The sequence below is a fragment of the Alnus glutinosa genome, chromosome 5 (genome assembly GCF_958979055.1).
Source record: "Alnus glutinosa chromosome 5, dhAlnGlut1.1, whole genome shotgun sequence".
NCBI lineage: Eukaryota > Viridiplantae > Streptophyta > Magnoliopsida > Fagales > Betulaceae > Alnus > Alnus glutinosa.
This window is the reverse complement of record NC_084890.1, coordinates 15,496,353-15,504,419: the sequence shown is the minus strand read 5'-3', so window position 1 is coordinate 15,504,419 and position 8,067 is coordinate 15,496,353. Positions and strand designations below refer to the sequence as shown.

The 8,067-nt window shown below is 39.7% G+C and overlaps 1 long non-coding RNA gene across 1 annotated transcript; it reads left to right on the top strand.

The window, feature by feature from the left end:
- The first annotated feature begins 741 nt into the window (after positions 1-741).
- Positions 742-6,328, top strand: LOC133869798 (uncharacterized). Its single transcript, XR_009900542.1, has 2 exons — positions 742-3,624; positions 6,059-6,328. It is a non-coding gene; the product is annotated as an uncharacterized LOC133869798 (long non-coding RNA).
- The last annotated feature ends 1,739 nt before the right edge of the window (positions 6,329-8,067 follow it).

The window sequence follows — 8,067 nt, the reverse complement described above, 5'->3', positions numbered from 1 at the left end:
GACAAACAAAGAACAAAAGCCTAAGATGTCCTATCTTCAGTATATACACCCCAGAATCTACGACACCAACTTCACCAACGCCTTTGGTTGTAGGATCAAGGTCGTGCCTGGAAATTAAGAGCGGAGCTAGCCTGGCAATACCACGAGGACACAAGGCACTTTCACTCTAGTCGAAGACATTTAGAAAATCGGACGACCGATTGCTATGAAGTTAACGCTTGGGATTCGAAGTACCCCTCGTGTAAAGACTAAGAAAATAATAGGTAACTTAGCAAATTAATAAATATAATTTATTAATTTGATGGGACCAATAGATAGATTTTTAGTAACAATATTTATATTACCAACGTATAAATGAGTTGTGATAAATAATGGAATAAAATAATAAAATATTTCTAATGGGTCTTTAGAAAATAATAATACATAATTAATCGCATTAGTAAGATGTAGTTGAATAAATAATTAATTATATTAATAAAGGTGTGGTTTAAATAAATGAGGGGTTACTTATTAATTACTAAATGATAGAAATAAAATAAGGTGGGGTCCTACTATAATAAATAATTGATGGAGGCTTTAAATAAAAGGAAATCCTAGCTTGCCACATGTCACCACCGGGTTGATCAAGAGAAGATTACATTATCCTCTCAACCAATCCCAATGTGACACATGGCCACCTTATCCATTCTTTTCCTTTTCTTTTTCTTCCCTATCCGGTTATACCCCCCCCCCCCCACTCTCTCTCACACCTCTTACTTTCTTTTCTTCTTTTTCTCTCCTCTTCCCCCTCCCCCGATCCCTTCTCTTCTTCCTTCCTCTTCTTTTTCTCTCTTCTTCTCCCTTCCTCCCTCACTGTCACACTCCAGCCGACAGCCCCTTCTTTCTCCCTTCTCTCCCTCTTTCACGCATAGCCCCTCCCTTGTTTTCCTCTTCCCTTATCGGCTAAATCTCCTCTCCCTCTCCCTGTTCTGCATGGCCCAGCAGCCCACCCGAACCCTCTCTACCTCTCCCTCTCCTTCTGTCTGACTCACCCACCCACACACACACTGGTTGCAAACCCAGACCGTTCCCATTTCTTTTCCCTCTCTTCCCTCCACATCACACACACGCACACCCAAGAGAGATCGATCGAGGGAGATCATCGCCGTGAGAGATGCTGGCCGTGTTGTTGAAGAAGAAAAGTTGAAGGAGAAGAAAACTGGGATTTCGGCCATAGGGGAAAAATCACGAAATCATGTTAGGATCCAAACTCCACTTTGTGATTTCTTTATACCTGTTTAAGCAAGAGCTAAATTATTGGATCTCTTGTGCTTGAACCAATTGTGGGAATCAGTTTTAGGTCTTATTTGAGTGATTGATTGTTGAGGGTAACCGAATGGGTCATGGGTGTTTGATTTTATTATGATTTTGGCAGTTCCTTGTCTTGAGTTGATTATGGGTGTTGTTGGGTAAAACTGGTTGGGAATCTTGAATTTTTGAAGCTACAACTGATTTGGTATTTTGGATTATTGATTCTTGACCGAATCAGTGAGTTCTTGGATGTTGGGTAGATGCTCTTGTTATAGTTGTGTGCCTTGTTAAGTTATATGATATTTTGGAAATATTTGATGTCTGTTTTGGTTCACAGAATGAGTTGTTAATTTTGAACATATACTTAGCCTTGAAGATGGATTTTGGTTGATTAGGCTTTTGATTTTGTAGTTCCTGTAATCCATGGGCCTTAGCCGATTGGGTGGTTTTCTTGGTGTGTTTGAGTCTTCAATGGTTGTCTTAGATGGTGATTTTATGGGTGCCTCTAGGGATTTCGAGTTTGTGATAATATATTTATGTTTTGATAATTCTAGTCAGGTTTTGGTTTGTATTTTAAAATCATGGTTGATGGAACCTTTGGAGTTTAACCTAAGTTGGAATCTTGGAGTTTTTATGATTATTGGTTTAGAAGATTAATTTTATAGGGATTGTTGTTGTTGTGGAAAATTCTGGTTGGGGTTCTTTGGGTTGGCCGAATGGTGTTTATTTTATGGGTTTTGATTCTTGATTTTTGTAACCTATGATTAATGCTTTAATGTAAGTGGTTGATGTTTGAATGAAAAGTGATTATGAAGGGTAATTTGATGGAAATTCAGATCTGGTTTGTGTTTGTAAATTGGGGGATAATGGTGTTAATTTATGGTTAATGCCCTATGGTAGATTATAGAATATTGGGTTGGATTAGATCCAATTTTGGAAAGGAATTTGGTGAATGATTGAGGTTTATGATTGTTGAAGTTTTGATAGTTTGATGTGAAGAATTTTAGAGCTTAGCTTGGTGATTTATAGTTGAGCTTTGAGGAATATATGGGCTAATTTTTATGAGTGATTTAATGGAATTCAACTCTGATTTGGATTAGTAGTTTAATGATGCATGATTAATGTTTATGTGATAGGGATTGAGGTTAATGTTTGTGGTTGATTGATTGGTATTTTGGTGTTGATTTGGAGTGAACTATGATGTTAAAGTTAATGTGTTAGATCCTCTTGGTGTAAATGACAAACGGGATGAAAATAGAGAATGGGTTAATAGTACTATATGTTAGTATTTTGGCCTCATTCTGTGTTTGGACAAAATCACTTAAGTGTAAAGATGCTGTAAACAGGGATTCCACTATTCAGAGTCTGCAAGTCAGAAGCAATTCAAGTTCCCTGTCAGCCATCCGAACGATCGAGCCATCCCGTCTGGACGCCCATCTGTCCACTGTTCCATCTGTCCGGACGACGTGTCATCCCGTCCGGACGCTAGACAGACCAGCATCGTCCGTCCGGACGAAGTGTTCATTCCGTCCGGACCCCATACTGTATCGAGAAGTTTCTGTGCCAGCTTGCATCCGTCCGGAAGTTTCAGCATCACGTCTGGACGCCTCCTAGTACTCGATCAGCTTCTGATTTCTTTCCAAGTTCCAAGAAAGGGAAGAACAGTCAACCGTCTGGACGAAGTGGTATCCCGTCCGGACGCGCGTCTCCTTAAGGCAAGAATCACAATTCAAATATGACCGTCCGGACGTCTGACAGCTGTGTTCCGGACGTGCGTGCATCAAAGAAGGAAATTGTTGATTCGACTTCAACCGTCCGGACGACTGCCTATCATGGTCCGGACGCGCGCATTACCGATATGGAAATTGCGTGTTGAAGAATAGCCGTCCGGACACTGGAGTACCTTATAAGGAAATTACTTGCAGCGGACGTGCGACCGTCCGGACGATGTGCCATCCCGTCCGGACGATGTCCTCAAACAGGAAAGATTTCCAGCGAAATTTTCGGAAAATCTTGTCGCACAGTTGTCCATCCGGACTGCCCATGTCCACCGTCCGGACGGTGCCCAGGTATATTTTGCCTAACGCTCATTTGAGCCCCCAGCCTATAAATAGAGGCCCCTGGGCACTGAGAACTGCAAGAATTCAGTGTGAATTCCATTAGAGCTCAGAGAAGTCATCAATCCCTCTAAAGCCGTTTTACAAGTGTGTTGTGCTATAAACCGAAGTCTATCTTAGAGGTCGGCTCTAAGGTAAGGAGTTCCATTGAAGACTCCTTCAGGTAGGTGAACCTGGTTGGGAAGCGTTCGTGTTGGGTTACACGTCAGAGATCAAGGTACGACCACTGCATCGGTACATGTGAGTGTTACTGTCTTGTATCTAGCTATGTCTTCTGAATAGTGGAATTCCTGGGTTTGGCTGCCCCGAAGTGGTTTTTCTCTTAACTGAGTTTCCACTTCGTCAACAAAAATTTGTGTGTCATTTACTTTCCACTGTGCTTTAATTTTTGTTGACACTTATGCACACACTTGTTGTTTAAATTAGAAGTCATTTCAAATTTCAATTTTCAATATACAAAAGAGAGTTCAAATGATTTATTGAAATCTAATAGGTTCCCTACTATGAGTTATTTTAGTGTTGTAAGTATGCTTTGGGGCTTGGATTGATTAAGAGACTATCTATGAGGATTTTGGGTATTGGTTGTAATAGAAAGTAAAGGCTTAAATTAAAAAGTAAAGTAGTCAAATGGGTAGGGTTATGGAATTTTAGTTAACTCGATTAAGCTAACCAATTGAGTCATTAAGGCCCTATAATACCTAATTAATGAATAAAGTTGTAAATGAGATGATTTCTAAGGTGGAAGTGTCATATGATTGTGATATGCCCTAAAATAACCTTAAGACATCAAATGTAAATTAGTAATATTATGGAGGAAATAAATAAGCTCTGGATTTATTAGTAACGTGATTATATGATTAATGCGTCTCTCTATGTATTATGGAATACCTAAGTGTATTGGTGTTGTGCTTAGCTTAATAATCATCCTATACATATATGTATGTATATACCTATATGTATGTATATACCTATATGTATGTGGACCCAATACACTTAGTTAGCTTAAATAGATAAACAATTATAGACTTATAGATAATAAAAGAAATAAATACGAACCTAAAATCAAGGCTTAACCTAATAATAGTTTAGGATGCTTAACTAGACTTAGAAGCGGGTAATGAGACGTGTGAGCACACGGGTAGTTTATGAGTCATAGAGTATAGGGTTCCATAACGTTGTCTAACGTCATAAATATTTGCAAGATCGTGTCCGGATTGAAGACTTTTTAATTGGTTCTCCAATGTAGAGTCCAAGTAACTAGAACACGAGAGAAATGTTGGAGTCATGAGTTCAATGCAGCCAGGTGATATTTTACTCACTGAGAAACTGTTATTTTTATATATTATAGAATTGAAAAATGTATATGTTTTATAAATATGAACCAACTGTATGTTGAATATATCTGTTTTGCTTGGTTTGAGTACTTTAGAATATGTTCAAATAATATCAATGATGTTATGAAATGATGTATGGATGGGATGTGTTGTATTGATTTAAAGTGTTCGAATGTGAGCTGCGGTTGAGATTTAAATTATGCAAAGTAGAATAATAAAATTTCATGTTGATTGGTTTATCGTATTTGAAGAAAGCATGATTTGCAAAGAATAGGAGTATAGAGTTTGAACCGTAAAGCATAAAGCATGAGCATAAAAAAATGAAAGGGAGGATAAACCTCGTAAGGATGAAAGGAAGGGTAAGTCTCAAAGGAATGAAAAGACAATCATGAGCATGCATATCATTGTTTAAATTGTGTAATGTTTTCATGATATAGAATATTGTAGTTTTGATGCTAGACGTATTTGTATACCTAAGAGTTTTACTGGCAAAGAACTTATGTATACTTCTATCGTCTAGTTGCATGATTTAAGAACATTGAGCTTGGACGTACAAAAGTATTGTCATGGTTCGGTATGAGTAACCAATGTCCTGGGAGTAGATAGATGAACTATCGTGGCACATCAGTAAGAAGTGCCTGGATATCAGAGTTTACTCTAGTAACCGTACGGACAACTATGTGCCTTGACATGAAGTTGTAATGCCCTGGGATTCGGTGTTAACCATATTCGGAAAATGATAGTAAGCTCGTACTAAAGAGCAAGATGGCATGTTTTAAGCTTGGTGCACTTGGTTGTGACGCTATTGGTTGTGATACCAGTGTGACTTGGGAGTAGGTAGATGGAGTGTCATGGTACATCGGTAAGAAATGCTTGGATATCAGAGTTTTACTCTAGTAACCGCATGGACAACTATGTGCCATAGACATGAAGTTGTAATGCCCTGAGGTACGGTGATATCACAGTTAGTAACGTTCAATCTGTGTGCATTTAAGCTACCAACATAAAAAGTATTATTGTAGGTGGGTTTATACGTGGTTGCCTCCAAGCCATTGGAACTTCTACGTATGGGTCCAACTACATAGTATGTTTTAAATGTTTTCTAATAGTCGGTGTTTGCTATATCAGCTATGGGGGTTTTCAAACAAAATTTTATAAATTGGTAGCTGTTATAGTGTACACGAGACTAAAAAGAAAAGTTGGTTCATTGCGAAAACCTAATTAGTTTAATATCACTGAGGTCTCTGTATTATGTACTGAGGCAGTGAACTCATCATTTCACCTATACGGATGTGGCAAACCCCCACAACCGTATAGATGATGTCTCTTTGGCTGCAGGAACTCGGGTCGTAGACGTGCATTTGGGATATTATGACCGGAGCTCGCCGCGACGGTCGTAACTGCGGGACCATGGGCGTCCTCAGTTTTATAGGTTTTGTTTATGGCTTGTGACGCCTAAGTCACTTGTTATTGTGTAAAGCCATTTCTGTTATGTATTCATATTGAGAAAAGACTTAAACAGATAGATGTTAAATGGCTCTTATTGTTATTAATTTATGATATACGTTTAAGATGTGATTTCCGCTATTAGGTTTGTATTTTCCGCTGCATAGTAGGTAGATGTTGTACTCTGATTTACCGGGTACATATTATGGGGTATGTACCATATGTTGGCTTTGCGACACATCGTCGTGCCACTGTGAGGATCCATTTGTATTTTAAGAGATTAATGATTAAGCAAATGATTTGTATAAAAAAAAAAATGGGTCGTCGCACCTCGTCATGGATATTCATGAAAGGGCAAGAAGCCACAAGTTTAAAACTACAATACATTACAAGAAAGACAAATATTTTTGAGAACTCCCAACAGGAAGTTCAAGCTTGTGAAGGTGCGAAAATAGTCTAAGGCGCGACTTTTACCTTCCCAAGCCTTCGTGCACAAGATATAGCTTGCCTCCACCAATGGACCCCGCACCATGGGAACCTCACCAGACGATCAACGGCGTGGAATCCATCAGTGGAAAGGCAAGCTATAACGTCAAACACCTAGACTTGGGTAGAGAAAAATCGGTTAGGAGACTTCGCTATTCTCAGTAATCGATTCAAGCTTGCGGGTACACGCAAGAGCCTTCTGCACTAACTTTCGCTACCCAGGCCTGCATGCACAGGATGTAAAGCATCAGTCGCACAAGCTTGGGCAACAAAAGCTGGGCAGGAGACTTCACCTACAGAATCTTCAAAGGAGAGCATTTTCTAAGAGGAGACTGGTTTGAAGAAAGTTTGAGAAAATTGGGAGAAAAGAAGGGTATTTATAGGGGAAGAGTCATTTATGTATTTGCGGATTATGGGACAATTAATATGCCAAAGGGTCACGCATTCACAAGAATCGAAGGGGCGTCCATCACTATTTCAACCGTCGCACTTCGAGTCGCCGAAAAAAGTGCCCCTCATCAATACGGACCCTCGAGCCCAACGACTCGAAAATCAGACCGTCATCAACCTTAAATGCTTCGAAAATAGTTACAGCTGGGAAATTAATCCCTAGAAGGATCTGGCCCTTAATTCTCTTCATCTCAAACCTAAGATAAGAGAATTAAGGGGTAACTGTTGGGGAAATATCATTCCCCAAGCCGAGCGAACCGTGTTCAGAACAAACCCGATTAGACCTGCCTTGACTATAATGAATCAGCCGGATGGACAACAGCCCGGATACAAGTATTTGTACTCGGAAGGTGTACCAATTACCTTACCAAGAGTGCACCTCGGTAGTTGAGGTAGTGGGAAGCTTAGTGCTAGTAGATGGTTGAACCGGGAATGTTGTTGCCCTATGTAACACAAAGTACACCTACCCCGATGAGTATGGGGATTCAGTGGATAGAATCTTCAGCATTTATTAAGATCTCCAGCATTTACTAACCTAAGTGCTCAGCGGGGTCAGATCAGGCCAGAGGATAGGTTAGGCATCAACACAGTACACCTAACCCAAGCCCTGTACGCCATACCAATAGTTTGGATGACAAGCCTAGTCACTATTTGCATTGTACCGAATCACTGTACATCCCATACTAGATGATCAACACATCCCATACTAGATGATCAGCAATCCCGCCAGCCAAACCCCGGCATGCCTCTGTTGTTTTGTAGATCTCTATCCGGACCCCCAAAGAACTAATCAGGAGCTGACACGTCACCATACCAGAAACTATATCAACAAGTATTATTCAAAGTATTTCTTTCAGACATTTTATTTGGGGTTAGGTCCTGAGTTTATGCTTTTTCTAATTTTCAACCCTCTAACCATGCATAAATTATAGGGATTTTTCGAT